This window comes from Giraffa tippelskirchi, chromosome 4 (genome assembly GCF_054371585.1).
Source record: "Giraffa tippelskirchi isolate mGirTip1 chromosome 4, T2T-mGirTip1v1.2.pri, whole genome shotgun sequence".
Classification (NCBI taxonomy): Eukaryota; Metazoa; Chordata; class Mammalia; order Artiodactyla; family Giraffidae; genus Giraffa; species Giraffa tippelskirchi.
The window spans coordinates 62,862,924-62,880,413 of NC_137278.1; positions in this window are offsets into that span (position 1 = coordinate 62,862,924).

The window sequence follows — 17,490 nt, forward strand, 5'->3', positions numbered from 1 at the left end:
TAACTCTTGCATTTGTTCTAAATTCACATCTTTCTCCTTTTGTACAATTTAAATAGTAAATGTCAAATGTCAGGTCCAAAATCCTTGAGCTATTGCTATTCATATGTCACTGCTATTCAGCTTTGAAACAAAGTCATCCTGTCCCTTCTACCACCAAAGAATATCCTGTGTCTCTCCAGTTTGCTTCTTACCTCTGCAACCATCTCAGAGTGTCTGTTTTCTCTAAGCTTCAGTCTTACAGCAAACTTCTGATTGGTTTCCCCACTTATCATCTTAGTGTCCTTCTTCTTTGTCCTGAAGTTACTAATATTTCAAAAATATAAGCTTAATGTTCTCATTCCTCTGCTTTGTGCCACATTTTATTATGGCTCAAAAATAGTTTCTGCTGCTCTCATAGTCTTTTCCTTGTGCAGGAATTTTGTTTTTGACTTTGTGATCAAGTTTAGCCCCGTCAATTGTTTGACTATGAGATGTGAGTAGGAGCAATATGTGACACTTTTGAAGAAACTTTTATACATTAAAACTTTAAAATGGATAACTAATAAGGACCTACTATATAGCACAGGGAACTCTACTCAGTACTCTGTAATGATCTATGTGGAAAAAGAATCTAAAAAAGAGAGGATATATGTCTATGTACAATTGATTCATTTTGTTATACAGCAAAAACTAACACAATGATATAAATCAACTACACTCTAATCAAAATTAATGTTAAAGAAGAGTTGTTGACAGACTTTGTCATCACTCTTCTTTCCTTGCTTATTTGGGTTGCAAGGCTTCTCCTTCAGCTGTGGTCCTGGAATTAAGGAGACAGAGCAAAAGCGCAGTGAAGCCATAATAGATATTTCATGTGAACCAAAAAGTATGACACTGTTTAGATAGTCACTAAGAAAGGCAATGCCAAAGAATGTTCAAACTATCACACAATTGCACTCATCTCACAAGCTAGCAAAGTAATGCTCAAAATTCTCCAAGCCAGGCTTCAACAGTACATAAACTGTGAACTTCCAGATGTTCAAGCTGGATTTAGAAAAGGCAGAGGAACGAGAGATCAAATTGCCAACATCTGCTGGATCATCGAAAAAACAAGAGAATTCCAGAAAAAATATACTTCTGCTTTATTGACTATGCCAAAGCCTTTGAGTGTGTAAATCACAACAAAGTGTGGAAAATTCTTCAAGATATGGGAATACCAGACCACCTTACCTGCCTCCTGAGAAATCTGTATGCAGGTCAAGATGCAACAGTTAGAACCAGACATGGAATAACAGAATGGTTCCACATTGTGAAAGGCATATGTCAAGGCTGTATATTGTCACCCTGCTAATTTAACTTGTATGCTGAGTACATCATGCGAAATGCCAGGCTGGATGAAGCACAAGCTGGAATCAAGATTACCGGGAGAAATATCAATAACCTCAGATATGCAGATGCTGCTGCTGCTGCTAAGTCGCTTCAGTCGTGTCCAACTCTGTGCAACCCTATAGATGGCAGCCCACCAGGCTCCACTGTCCCTGGGATTCTCCAGGCAAGAATACTGGAGTGGGTTGCCATTTCCTTCTCCAGTGCATGAAAGGGAAAAGTGAAAGTGAAGTTACTCAGTCATCTGACTCTTAGTGACCCCATGGACTGTAGCCTACCAGGCTCCTCCGTCCATGGGATTTTCCAGGCAAGAATACTGGAGTGGGTTGCCATTTCCTTCTCCAGTGCATGAAAGGGAAAAGTGAAAGTGAAGTTGCTCAGTCATCTGACTCTTAGTGACCCCATGGACTGTAGCCTACCAGGCTCCTCCATCCATGGGATTTTCCAGGCAAGAGTATTGGAGTGGGGTGCCATTGCCTTCTCCGGATATGCAGATGACATCACCTTTATGGCAGAAAGCAAAGAAGAACTAAAGAGCCTCTTGATGAAATTGAAAGAGGAGAGTGAAAAAAGTTGGCTTAAAACTAAAAATTCAGAAAACTAAGAAAATGGCATCCAGTCCCATCACTACCTGACAAATAGATGGGGAGGCAATGGAAACAGTGAGAGACTTTATTTTGGGGGCCTCCAAAATCACTGAAGATGGTGACTGCAGTCATGAAATTAAAAGACACTTGCTCCTTGGAAGAAAAGCTATGACGAACCTAGACAGCATATTATAAAGCAGAGACATTACTTTACCAACAAAGGTCCATCTAGTCAAAGCTGTGGTTTTTCCAGTAGTCACGTATGGATGTGAGAGTTGGACTGTAAAGAAAGCTGAGCACCAAAGTATTGATGCTTTTGAACTGTGGTGTTGGAGAAGCCTCTCGAGAGTCCCTTGAACTGCAAGGAGATCCAACCAGTCCATTCTAAATGAAATCAGTACTAAAGATTCATTGAAAGGACTGATGCTGAAGCTGAAACTCCAGTTGTTTGGCCACCTGATGCGAAGAGCTGACTCATTGGAAAGACCTTGATGCTGGGAAAGATTGAAGGCAGGAGGAGAAGGGAAAGAGAGGATGAGATGGTTGGATGGTATCACTGACTTGATGGACATGAGTTTGAGCAAGCTCCAGGAGTTGATGATGGACAGGGAAGCCTGGCATGCTGCAGTCTGTTGGGTTGCAAATAGTTGGACACCACTGAATGACTACACTGAGCTGAGTACTTTGGAAATTGTTTTATTGTTAAAGCAGAACTTGGCTTAGGCTGTCTGACCCATGGATTATGTTCGTTGATAAGTTTCCTGTGCACTTAGGATAGAGTCCATAACAGCCTTCAAGATGCTACACAATCTGGCCTCAGCCAACACCACTGTCCTTATCACCCATCACATTTCTTACCACCTAAAAAAGATCCCCTGGAGTAGGAAATAAAAAATCACTCCAGTATTCTTGCCTGGACATTTCTATGGACAGAGGAGCCTGGCAGGCTGCAGTCCATATGGTTGCAAAGAGTTAGACATGACTGAATGACTGAGCATGCATACAAAAATTCTTAAAATGCGTGAACACACTTGTTTAATACATTTACCCTTATGATCTTGTTGTGAGAGATACCCCTTCCTTCAGCATGAGTCAAAAGTATTAATTCTTTAGGATTCAGAGAATTATTTCCTCAGGAAGTGTTTATGACTACATGCAATCTAAATTATGTTTCTCCTTTACAAAAATCACAAGTTTCTGTTGTCTAGAGTACTCTTCAACTACCTTTTCTGCTACAAAATAAGTGGGCTCAGGCAATTGTGAGTCAGTTATATTGCTATTGTTATTATTCTAAAGAGGAGACCAGGGAATAGATTGTGATGAGGACTTGACTGAAATTGGGGCTTGATTGAAACTCAGTTTCTCAAATTTATCAGACAACATTTCTGGGAAAATATACATATTGAATTAATAATTTATATATTATGTACTTGAAGCCTAATTAATAAATGTAAATTTAATTCATTGATGCACCAATAATTCATTCAGTTTTGAATATTGAACATTGAATTCCTAAGAGATTACATATAAATAATTAAATCTATTCTTAGCTCAGCAGTAATAGAATGAGCTCCATGCTCCAGAACCCACATTGTTCTTAAAAATAAAACTGGGATCAAAGCCAGACAAGTTTTGAAATTTTGAATCTCAAAATATCCACCATTTCCAGGGAGTATGTGGTCAGAGAAGCACAGGATTTGTAATTATGACATTTATGTTTATTATTTATTATCATAATCTACTTCTCCACCTGACTGTAAGCTCAACAAGGACAGAGGCCGTGATTGTATCATTGTCTCCACTATGCTAGGGACTGTACTTTACATAGTGTGAAGGATTAAATAGAATAACAGTAATTCTGTCTTTGTAGAATACACTATCCATATCAATCATCAATTGCAATTGAGTAGTGGTAATATTTCCATAAAATATTCAATTATAACTCTTCCTATGGGCTCCTATGGACAAGGAAATGACAACCCACTCCAGTGTTTTTTGCCTGGAGAATCCCAGGGACGGGGAAGCCTGGTGGGCTGCCATCTGTGGGGTTGCACAGAGTCGGACACAACTGAAGCGACTTAGTAGTAGTAGTAGTATGGGCTCCTAAAGCCATGGGGCACTTAGTATTTGTACAGAAAGATATATTTTTCATTTTTTATGAAATTTATTCTATGTTTTAATGTTTGTTTTGAGCCAATAAGAGCTACTATTCACACGTTATATGTTACTCACTGTTGAAAGAATAATAAATTTTATATTATTTAATCTTTATAATAAACTTGCACCATAATTACTTTTCTATTTGAAAAATTGACAGACAAAAAACACCTGATGTCCAGGGAAAGTAAGTGGTGTGCCTATAGTCACATTAGGTAGCAAGAGGTACAGACTTAGACAGGAAAATAGCTCCATCCAAGTCCAGTGTCCTGGCTCCTGCAGCGTCCGCCTCCCCACAGTTCCAGGGCCAATCTCTTTGTGTCTAGTGTAGGTTCCTGACTGTTCATTTTAGAAGGTTACAGGTTTCTTATAGATTCTTTCCTCTCTCAATGCTAAATTGAAATAAGAGATTACATTTGCTTTTTAGTTTAAGTTCATTGCACAATGATAAAACTAGAAGGTTAATGATCTTGAAAATGCTAATATTTCATGATAAGGAGTCTATATGGGCAGTTTACTTGATACCTTAATTGACACTTTTATCTTGTGTGAATATAAAACAGCCAACTTCATTATGTAAAGTACTTTCCTCTGTGTAACTTGACTGGATCAATATTCTCTGAAACTCTGAGTTTCAAAGACAACTAAACAATGGGAAGTTGATAAGTGAGGTGCATTGTTATCAATGAGATAACAATTTTATTAGATCTTATTCTTGTTAAAAAAATGCAGATGGGACATTTTTAAAGGAGTAATACAAGGTGCCTTAGGATGGGTCAACTAATGGAAATAGACTACGTGGAGTGAATAACAAAACTGCCATTGGTATTCTTGACTCCTCTTCTCCTTGAGAGTCCCTTGGACACAAGGAAATCAAACAAGTCGATCCTAAAAGAAATCAACCCTGTACATTGGAAGGATTGTTACTGAAGCTCCAATACTTTGGTCACCTAATGTAATGAGCCAGGCCATTGGAAAAGACTGATGCTGGGAAAGATTGAAGGCAAAAGGGAAAGGGGGCAGCAGAGGATGAGATTGTTAGACAGCATCACTGACTCGATGGACATGAATTTGAGCAGACTCTAGGAGAGAGTGGAGGAGAGAGGAGCCCGATGTGCTACACTATATGGGGTTGCAAAGAGTCGGACATGACTTAGCAAACAACAACTCCTTTATTCCTAGGAATCCTGTCTAATTCTTAAAGAAATTTTTTAGCAATTATGTCAGCATTCTTATAAAATGTTTTGATTTGAAGTTTAAAGAATCCCTTCCAAAAATATCATTGTCAGAATACTAATGTCCTAGTTCCATTTTATGTACAAAGACAAAAAGAGGCTTCCAAAAGTGTTGCTCTAGCAACAGTCTACAGAACATCATTGCATTGATGTTAGTGCTAACAGGTGAACAAAAGGCATAAATATTAAATCCATCTCTCTTTATGGAATTCCTGGGAACCAGAAGAATAGTATTTAAGGGCTCTTTTAAACCCATTCCATGGAAAAATTATGTCCTCCATTCCATCTGTATAATATTACCTTTATAAAGGACTAATATTTATTACTCATATACTTTGTGTCAGGCACTGTGTTTGGCACTTTACTTTTGATTTTGTTTAATTTCACAGTAATCCTATAAGATAGGTATGATTAGTTCCATTTTGCAGTTGAGGACATTGATGATTTTTAAAGATAACAGTGTCTAAACTCATCCTCTTGGTAAGTAATAGAACCAGAAGTTGAAATAAGGAGTCCTAACTTCACATTTTAAATTGCTTTCTACCTAATGCCCATTATGTACAGAGTCTTTTACCAGGCATGCAAGTAACAGCTCCCAAATCAAATGGTTACCCGAATTCCTGGGGAGCTTGTTAGACATACAGATTCCTTTAAGACATCTTGAGAGTTCTGATCAATAGGTCTAGAGTAGGCTCTCAGAACAGAGTATCTTCAGCAAGTGTCCCTAGAGTGTCTGATCAGTCAATTCAGAATAACTTCCAGGATGTAAAGGGAAATATAAAAAGATTCTAGCCTCCAGGTAACTTGATTGTTGCAAAGAACATAAGCCACTGATGATGGGAATATATATTCTGAATATATTTGTCTCTTTAATTCCACTCTAGTAGAGAAATTCTTGATCAATTAGGAAAACAAATGCTTTTTGGGGGATATTTATTACTTTGCCACCAGGGAAACCCATTTTTTTTTAAGATGAGAGAAAAGCAAAATAGTTTCAAGTGAGCATTCAAATTCTCTTTGCACACATTTTAAGCTCCAAAATATACAAGCTCTCTGTGTAAATTTTTACTTCCTTAAACATATGTTAAACAACCACATATGATACTATCGTTGTTGTTCAGTGGCTAAGTTATGCCTGACTCTGTGACCCCATGGACTGCAGCACACTGCTGTCATTTAATTTCAATAGCAAATATTCTCATAGGGTCAAGTGGAAAGGGTTCTGGTTTTACAGTTTTCTTACATGTCTTTATTCATCTGGTTTTTATTTTACTTGATGTCTATGTATCCATCTGCTCTGGATTTTCTGAGGCAATCGAATCTCTAAAAGGATACTTACTATGAATGTAATAGTCAGTACTTATTTAATTCCTTAGATCAGTCACTTGTTTTAAGCACTTTAAATATATTAATTCATTTAATTCTGAAAACAACCCTACATAGTAGCTCCTATTATTATGACCCCCATTTTACATGTAAGGGAACTGAGGAACAGAGTGACTAAGCATGTGATCTTTGGTACCTTTGAAAATTTTCAATGTCTACAAGTGAAAGAAGAATAATGAAATATCCTGGGAACAATAATTTTCTAGGTTTTTCACCACTGGAGTCCAGGTGATGAAACTGTTTACTGAGCTGCAATATAACCACCTGGAAATTACCTTCCGTAAAATAGTGGCTCAACATTCTACAACATATACTTATTAACGTGGGCATTGTTTTCACAGGGGAGAGGCAACATTTAGTACCTACAGAGAATTAGTGCCAAAGATGGAGAAACTCTATAACAAGACTGGGAGATGACTGCCGCTCAGATCATGAACGGCTTATTGCCAAATTCAGACTTAAATTGAAGAAAAAGTAGGGAAAACCACTAGACTATTCAGGCATGACCTAAATAAAAGCCCTTACAATTATACAGTAGAAGTGACAAGTAGATTCAAGGACTAGATCTGATAGACAGAGGGCCTGAAGAAGTATGGACAGATGTTCATGACATTGTACAGGAGGCAGTGATCAAGACCATCCTCAAGAAAGATAAATGCAAAAAGGCAAAATGGTTGTCTGAGAAGGCCTTACAAATACCTGAGAAAAGAAGAGAAGGCAAAGGAGAAAAGGAAAAATATACCTATTTGAACGCAGAGTTCCAAAGGATAGCAAGGAGAGATCAGAAAGCCTTCCTCAGTGAACAACACAATGAAATAGAGGAAAACAATAGAATAGGAAAGACTAGAGATTTCTTCAAGAAAATTAGAGATACCAAGGGAACATTTCATGCAAAGATGGGCACAATAAAGGACAGAAATGGTATGGACCTAACAGAAGCCAAAGATATTAAAAAGAGGTGGCAAAAATACACAGAAGAGCTACAGAAAAAAGGTCTTCATGTCCCAGGTAACCACGATGGTGTGATAACACACCTAGAGCCAGACATCCTAGAATGTGAAGTCATGTGGGCCTTCAGTTCAGTTCAGTTCACTTGCTCAGTCATGTCCGACTCTTTGCGACCCCATGAACCACAGCATGCCAGACCTCCCTGTCTATCACAACTCCCGGAGTCCACCCAATCCATGTCCATTCAGTCGGTGATGCCATCCAACCATCTCATCCTCTGTCATCCCCTTCTTCTCCTGCCCTCAATCTTTCCCAGCATCAGGGTCTTTTCAAATGAGTCAGCTCTTCGCATCAGGTGGCCAAAGTATTGGAGTTTTAGCTTCAATATCAGTCCTTCCAATGAACACCCAGGACTGATCTCCTTTAGGATGGACTGGTTGGATCTCCTTGCAATCCAGGGGACTCTCAAGAGTCTTCTCCAACACCACAGTTCAAAAGCATCAATTCTTCTGTGCTCAGCTTTCTTCACAATCCAACTCTCACATGCATACATGACTACTGGAAAAACCATAGCCTTGACTAGATGGACCTTTGTTGGCAAAGTAATGTCTCTGCTTTTTAATATGCTATCTAGGTTGGTCATAACTTTCCTTCCAAGGAGTAAGCGTCTTTTAATTTCATGGCTGCAGTTACCATCTGCAGTGATTTTGGAGCCCAGAAAAAAAAAGGGGGCCTTAGGAAGCATCATTATGACCAAAGCTAGTGGAGGTGACAGAATTCCAGTTGAGCTATTTCAAATCCTAAAAGATGATGCTGTGATAGTGCTGTCCTCAATATGCCTGCAAATTTGTAAAACTCAGTAGTGGCCATAGGCCTGGAAAAGGTCAGTTTTCATTCCAATCCCAAAGAAAGGCAAGGCCAAAAAATGTTCAAACTATCGCACAGTTGCACTCATCTCACACACTAGCAAAGTAATGCTCAAAATTCTCCAAGCCAGGCTTTAACAGGAGGTAAACTGTGAAATTCTAAATGTTCAAGCTGGTTTTAGAAAAGGCAGAGGAACTAGAGATCAAGTTGCCAGCATCCATTGGATCATCGGAAAAGCAAGAGAATTCCAGAAAAAAATCTACTTCTGCTTTACTGACTATGCCAAAGCCTTTGACTGTGTGGATCACAACAAAGTGTGGGAAATTCTTCAAGATATGGGAATACCAGGCCACCTTACCTGCCTCGTGAGACATCTGTATGCAAGTCAAGATGCAACAGTTAGAACTGGACATGGACAAGGGACTGGTTCCAAATTGTGAAAAGTGTACGTTAAGGCTATATATTGTCACCCTGCTTATTTAACTTATATGCAAAGTACATCATGAGAAATGCCAGGCTGGATGAAGCACAAGCTGGAATCAAGATTACCAGGAAAAGTATCAATAGCCTCAGATATGCAGATGACACCACCCTTATGGAAGAAAGCAAAGAAGAACTAAAGAGCTTCTTTATGAAAGTGAAAGAGGAGAGTGAAAAAGTTGTCTTAAAGCTCAACATTCAAAAAACTAAGATCATGGCATCCAGTCCCATCATTTCATGACAAATAGATGAGGAAACAATGGAAACAGTGAGCGATTTTATTTTCTTTGGCTCCAGAATCACTGTAGCTGGTAACTGCAGCCATGAATCAAAAGATGCTTGCTCCTTAGAAGAAAAGCTATGACCAACCTAGACAGCATACTAAAAAGCAGAGACATGAGATGGTTGGATGTCATCACTGACTCAATGGACATGAGTTTGGGCAAGCTCCAGGAGTTGGTGATGGACAGGGAAGCCTGGCATGCTGCAGTCCATGCAAATATTTGGACAAGACTGAGCGACTGAACTGAACTGAACTGTGAATTAGGCCAAATTAGCAATGCTTGTAAAACCACAGAATTCTCAGTAGAATTCTCTTCTCATCACGATGTTTATATAGGATGAATCATATTATTGTCTTTCTGGAATTTTATGTATCATAAATATCCATGTAAACATGAGATGTATAGATGACAGCTATTACTGTGGCTAACATTTATAGAACAGTTACTATCTACTAGGCACTATGTAAATGTTTTTCGTGCATTATTCCAATTAATCCTGGCAAATATCTTGATAAGTAATTTCTTTATTCCAACTTGATAGATAAATAAATATTCTAGAGATATAATTAGCATGTCTAAGGTCTAATGATTAAAGTTTGGCTTCCCTGGTAGCTCAGATGGTAAAGCGTCTGCCTGCAACGCAGGAGACTCAGGTTTGATCCCTGTGCCAGGAAGATCCCCTGGAGAAGGAAATGGCAACCCACTCCAGTACTCTTGCCTGGAAAATCCCATGGATGAAGGAGGTTGGTAGGCTATAGTCCATGGGGTTACAAAGAATCGGTCACAACTGAGCGACTTCATTTTCTTTAAGGTCTAATGAAAGAAAGAATTGGTGTTTGAATGTAGGTGTCCGACCTCAGAGACTGCCTTTTTTTAAAATTAATTAATTTATTTAATTGGAGGCTAATTACTTTACAATATTGTAGTGGTTTTTGCCATACAATGACATGAATCAGCTGTGGGTGTACATGTGTCCCCCATCCTGAATCCCCCTCCGACTTCCCTCCTCATCCCATCCTTCAGGGTCATCCCAGTGCATCAGCCCTGAGCACCCTGTCTCATGCATCAAACCTGGACTGGTGATCTGTTTCACATCTGATAATATACATGTTTCAATGCTATTCTTTCAAGTCATCCCACCCTCACCTTCTCCCAGAGTCCAAAAGTCTGTTCTTTACATCTGTGTCTCTTTTGCTGTCTCGCTTATAAGGTTATTGTTACCATCTTTCTAAATTCCATATTTATGTGTTAATATATTGTGTTGGTGTTTTTCTTTCTGACTTATTTTGCTCTGTATAATAGGCTCCAGTTTTATCCACCTCATTAGAACTGATTCAAATGCATTCTTTTTAATAACTGAGTGGTATTCCATTATGTATATGTACCACAGCTGTCTTATTCATTAGTTTGCCGATGGACATCTAAGTTGCTTCCATGTCCTGGCTATTGTAAACAGTGCTGTGACGAACATTGGAGTACACGTGTCTCTTTCAATTCTGGTTTCCTCAGTGTGTATGCCCAGCAGTGGGATTGCTGGATCATATGGAGACTGCCTTCTTAATCACCAAACTCAGACTGAAACTCAAGTCCACAGATAGACATAAATATTGAATATTACTGGCCATTGCTGAGTGATTAACTTTCCCCTCCCTCAAAGAAATCACCTACACATCCACAGGAAATGGAAACTTGTCTTTACACTAGTTTAGGTTAAAGCATAAGAGATGGACTTTTTAACTGACCGCAGTTATAACTGTAACATTTTAAAAGCACCTTTAATTTTAAGCTGTGCTGATATTTGGATTTAATTCACAAAGTGTTTTTAAGCACCCAGCAAATGTCCAGCACTATTCTTAATGTTAGATTTACAAAATTTTAGAAGATTAAGTTGAAGATCTAGGGCAGTGAGCCTTGGATTATATTGGATCCTTCAGATTATAAAGGGCCCAGAGTAACTTCCCAAAGCGTTTGGGTTTTATTCTGTAGGCAGAAAAAAACTATTGTGATCAGAGAGTAATCTTTTAGATATGCATGTCAGCTATAATTAGGCCAGTAGTGATGGAGCCAGAAGGAAACAGCTGTGGAGCTGGGGTGATAGATATTTATCCAAGGCACTGAGCACAGAAGGAGGAGGAACAGGTTTGGGGGAAAATTAGTTGTTACGGAATTTGAGGTGCATACAAGCCCCCCAAATGAGAGATGTTTGATTGGCAGTACTAAGTGCATGTGAACTGGAGCCACAGCTGTGGGGAGCAGAGGAGAGCCTCTGAGCCATGACTAGGTGTGAACTCAAGTGCCTAGGAAAAGAGAATGAAAAGAGGGAATGATAAATGTCTTTAGCTGTTAGCAGAGTTTCAGGAGACAGATATTTAGGTAGAAAAAAAAAATGCAGCTAACGTCTGTGGTTCCCTCTAGCTAGAAGGCTGCACAGGATGCAGAGGCCAGTCAGCCTCCTGGACTTTCTGCAGCTGGAGTCAAAGAACGATTACATTTGGATATGGGAAAGGCAGCTGCCACCAGAGGGCAGCCACACCTTGAGAACCCCAGCCAACCAAAACAAAGCAGCTGTACCTGAGGCATTGAAAAGGAATCCCATAAATGTCAGGGAAATGCGCTGGGTAGTCATGGATCACCAACATGTGGCTGCGTAAGAGGTTAAGTCAGAATTTACAGCCTGCAGTTTCCCAGGCTAGCAGGTAATCTAATCCATTTACCTGGCCATTCAGAATTGGCTGGTTAATTTCTCTACATGGAAAATTGGCTTTTGAATTTCCTTTCTCTCCTAAGGGAAGCTTCCCACTCTTTCCAGGACAGTGTACACTCAGACTAGACTTAGGTAATAGCTTCCTTTGTATCTGAAGAGGTTGTTGTTGTGATCCTAGTCATAGACAACTTATGAGTTTCAGAAAATATTAAACAGTAAAGGTGGATCCTGAATGGTGCAGACTCTACTAGTGCAGAGGTATTTGTGCATTTCAGTAATAGCTACGATTTATGGAGTGAGACAAGCAATAATAGGGCTTTAACTCTTTCAGTCACCCTGCAGCAAGGTTACAAACTGTGTGATGCTATTTTATTTAACCAATGAACAAAGAACCTCAGAAATAGTGTCTACTAGATCCAGGATGTCACAACCAGAAAGCATCAGGAGCAAGATTTGAGCCCGGATATGTTGTGTTCTGCTTCCCTGGTGCCTCAGATGGTAACGAACCTGCCTGCAATGTGGGAGACCTGGGCTCGATCCCTGCGTTGGGAAGATCCCCTGGAGGAGGGCATCGTAACCCACTCCAGTATTCTTGCCTGGAGAATCCCCATGGACAGAGGAGCCTGGCAGGCTATAGTCCATGTGGTTGCAAAAAGTTGAACTTGACTGAGCGACTAAGCACAACACATATGTTTTGCTCTGGGTGGGCTTCCTACGTGGGGTTAGTGGTAAAGAACTGGCCTGCCAGTGCAGGAGACATGGGTTCGATCTCTGGATCAGGAAGATCCCCTGGAGAAGGGCATGCACAGTCTAGCATTCTTGCCTGGAGAATCCTGTGGACAGGGGAGCCTGACAATCCATGGGGTTGCAAAGAATTGGACACAACTGAAGTGACTTAGCACACACGGCATGTTTTGCTCTAAGGGCCCTGTCGTTTATTCTCCACAAGTTCTTTATTCTGCCTTCAGAAATATCCAAGAACAGCATGGACAAGGTAGGAAGAAGGTAAGGAAATGCATTCAGGAAAGCACGTGGGATGTCCTGATGTCCTCCAGCTTTGACCCCAGAGCAATGGAAACCTCTGCAGGGAGACAGCAGCAAATCTCTGAACTTGAAGACAGAACCTGTGCCGTGGCTGATATTTAGGTGCTGCCATTGTTTACTTTAATCTACTTGGCAGTTAAACCACGTATTTCCCCAGCCACTTTCCGTATGATTTTTAATAAACCAAATCATCTCCAGTGAGAGGAGGAAGGGGCTGTCTGGATGTCTGCACTAAGCACTAAGCCCCTGTGGAGGATAAAATAGATGAAATCCTCCTCTCAGGTGAACATAGGGGAAAAGATGGAGCAGAAGCTATGCTCTGCCCTCAACCGGCACGATGACCTGCACCCCACACCAGTCAGGGGACTTTGGGAGGGAAACGGAGAAAGCGGGGGACCGACCCTTTGATGACTTGCAAGGGAGCATTGTACTGGAATCAGGAGATGTCACTAGAGCTCCTCATTTTTCATTTTGGAAGCTGCTCTTTTGTCACAATAGTAATGATCCCAGTGATAACAAGCAGCATTTCAAAGGTAAACATAAAGAACATAGCCTTCCACAATACTGAAATGACATTAAAGGCATGGCACTCTCAACTGAAATCAACCATTTTTAACAGCAATAATAACAAGAAAATCAGTGTGTTTTGCAACTCTCGCTTTCCACCCTGTTGGGTGCCCCTGCTTGGTCCTGTTTCAGTACATGGAGCACAAAAGTATAGGCAGTTCTTCACATGGTATAAGTATTTTGGAAGCTGGTATTGCTAAACTATGGCTGATTTTGAAAGGTTGTTGCTGAACGACGAAAAACACTGGGATTCTTGGCCTCTGGAGGAGAAGAATTCAATCCGGGGCCAGAGACGAGGATAGATTGCTCAGAGCTTTTGTGTAATAGAGTTTTATTAAAGTATAAAAGGGATAGAGAAAGCTTCTGACATAGACATCGGAAGGGGGCGGAAAAAGTACCCCGTTGCTAGTGTTAGCAATGGAGTTATATACCTTTTAATTAGTTATTACAATGAATCAAAAGAATGTCTGGAGGTTGTAAAGATCTTACTAGACCCACTCCCATAATTTACATTTTAAGATAACAGGATTAGCCAGAAGGTCTTCAGGAAGGAGAAACTGTCCTCAAGCAGGATACATTGTTGTTGTATAATCCCTACTATAGAGTTTAAACTGAGTTGTGTAATTGACTAAGACTAAGGAATGTAGGAGGTTCTTGGCATTGTATAAGAGACAGGAATCAAGACCATCCCCAAGAAAAAGAAATGCAAAAAAGCAAAATGGCTGTCTGAGGAGGCCACACAAGTAGCTGTGAAAAGACAGGAAGCGAAAACCAAAGGAGAAAAGGAAAGATATACCCATTAGAATGCAGAGTTCCAAAGAATAGCAAGAAGAGATAAGAAAGCCTTCCTCAGTGATCAATGCAAAGAAATAGAGGAAAACAACAGAATGGGAAATACTAGACATCTCTTCAGGAAAATTAGAGATACCAAGGGAACATTTCATGCAAAGATGGGCTCCATAAAGGACAGAAATGGTAGAGACCTAACAGAAGCAGAAGATATTAAGAAGAGGTGGCAAGAATACACAGAAGAACTGTACAAAAAGTTCTTTACCACCCAGATAATGACGATGGTGTGATCACTCCCCTAGAGCCAGACATGCTGAAATGTGAAGTCAAGTGGGCCTTAGGAAGCTTCATTACGAACAAAGCTAGTGGAGGTGATGGAATTCCAGTTGAGCTATTTCAAATCCTGAAAGATGATGCTGTGAAAGTGCTGCACTCAATGTGCCAGGAAATATGGAAAACTCAGCAGTGGCCACAGGACTGGAAAAGGTCAGATTTCATTCCAATCCCAAAGAAAGGCAATGCCAAAGAATGCTCAAACTACCGCACAGTTGCACTCATCTCACACGCTAGTAAAGTAACGCTCAAAATTCTCCAAGCCAGGCTTCAACACTACGTGAACCGTGAACTTCCAGATGTTCAAGCTGGTTTTAGAAAAGGCAGAGGAACCAGAGTTCAAATTGCCAACATCTGATGGATCATCGGAAAAGCAAGAGAGTTCCATAAAAACATCTATTTCTGCTTCATTTACTATGCCAAAGCCTTTGACTGTGTGGATCACATAAACTGTGGAAAATTCTGAAAGAGATGGGAATACCAGACCACCTGACCTGCCTCTTGAGAAACCTGTATGCAGGTCAGGAAGCAACAGTTAGAACTGGACATGGAACATCAGACTGGTTCCAAATAGGAAAAGGAGTACGTCAAGGCTGTATATTGTCACCCTGCTTATTTAACTTATATGCAGAGTACATCATGAGAAACGCTGGGCTGGAGGAAGCACAAGCTGGAATCAAGATTGCCGGGAGAAATATCAATAACCTCAGATATGCAGATGACACCACCCTTATGGCAGAAAGTGAAGAAGAACTAAAGAGCCTCTTGAAGAAAGTGAAAGTGGAGAGTGAAAAAGTTGGCTTAAAGCTCAACATTCAGAAAACTAAGATCATAGCATCCGGTCCTATCACTTCATGGCAGATAGATGGGGAAACAGTGGAAACAGTGTCAGACTTTATTTTGGGGGGCTCCAAAATCACTGCAGATGGTAACTGCAGCCATGTAATTAACAGACGCTTACTCCTTGGAAGGAAAGTTATGACCAACCTAGACAGCATATTAAAAAAGCAGAGACATTACTTTGCCAACAAGGGTCCGTCTAGTCAAAGCTATGGTTTTTTCAGTAGTCACGTATGGATGTCAGAGTTGGTCTATAAAGAAAGCTGAGCGCCAAAGAATTGATGCTTTTGAACTGTGGTGTTGGAGAAGACTCTTGAGAGTCTCTTTGACTGCAAGGAGATCCAACCAGCCCATCTTAAAGGAGATCAGTCCTGAGTGTTCATTGGAAGGACTGATGTTGAAGCTAAAACTCCAATACTTTGGCCACCTGATGTGAAGAGCTGACTCATTTGAAAAGACCGTGATGCTGGGAAAGATTGAGGGCAGGAGGAGAAGGGGATGACAGAGGATGAGATGGCTGGATGGCATCACCGACTAAATGGACATGGGTTTGGGTGGACTTAGGGAGTTAGTGATGGACAGAGAGGCCTGGCGTGCTGAGATTCATGGGGTCGCAAATAGTCGGACACGACTGAGCGACTGAACTGAACTGACTGAACTGAAGGAATGTAGACAAAAAATGTTTGTCCTTTCCTCCTTCTTAGGAATTCCAGACCCCTATCTCCACTTCGAAAGCCCCAAACCCCTTTCTCCTCCTTGGGGACCCTGGACTTCTAATCATTCTGCCTAGGAATTGACTCTCTCAGTTTCAAATGCAAAAATACACTACTGGAAAATATGCTTTCTACAACCTTCATGCCGCCTTTGACTATTTGTTTAGTTCCTAAGTGGCAAATGTTTGGTTTATGCAAAGCTGAAGGAAAAGGAAAACGAAATACATATCCAAAAGCATGTTGCTATGTCTTCTTTCTGTACCTTCAAACAATCACACAGTTTCTCATGCTGAACAAGGTCATCAGGTCTAGAGAACACTAGATTTTTTGAGTTGATGATGCACTGATCATATTTTCCTTCACAGAGACTGCATTTTTGAAAAGTGGAAAGTTATACGTTTTTATTTAAACTCCATGTGAAAGGCTCTGATTTATTTATATTTTATTAGTTAGCTTTATTCACTTTATTAATTAGTTTACACGTAAGAATTACGTATTGAATGTCTCTTCTATGTCAGATACAGTGGTCTCTAACATATTCTGATTGACCAAGCTTCCACTGAGAGTCTCAAGCCCTAGAGTATTGCAGTTTTATTGTTCACATTTGGGAGAAGTTTATAGTATTTTTTTTTGGACCCTTTCTTTTGATGCATTGTATTAGTTTCTATTGCTGCTGTAGCAAATTTCAACAAACTTTATGACATAACAACACAAATCTATTTTCTCACAGTCCTGCCAGTCAGAAGTACTGAAATCCAGGTGTCAGAAAGAATGTGTTTCCTTCTGGAGATTCTAGGAGAGAATCACATCCTTGCATTCTTTTGTTTCATGTCCTCTTCCCTTATTTTCAAAGACGACAGGGTAGCGTCTTCAAGTCTACTTCTTTCTCTCTCTGTGTGTGTCTCTCACCTTCCTCTGCCTCCATCTTCATATTTTCTATGATTTCATCTCCATATCTTCTATGAATATTTTTGTGTGTTGAATTAAGAACTGACAATTAATATTATAATTCTGTTATTGCACATATGCATATTAATATGGAAAATTAACTTAATATTTTGAATCTTGGTAAGTTTTCCCCAAAAGGAGATCATTACTCAGTTCACACAGTGTGAAAGCTATGAATGTATGCCTTTGGCAGTCCGTGACTTACTGTGACTCAATTTCTATATTGAATACAAATTCATTTAA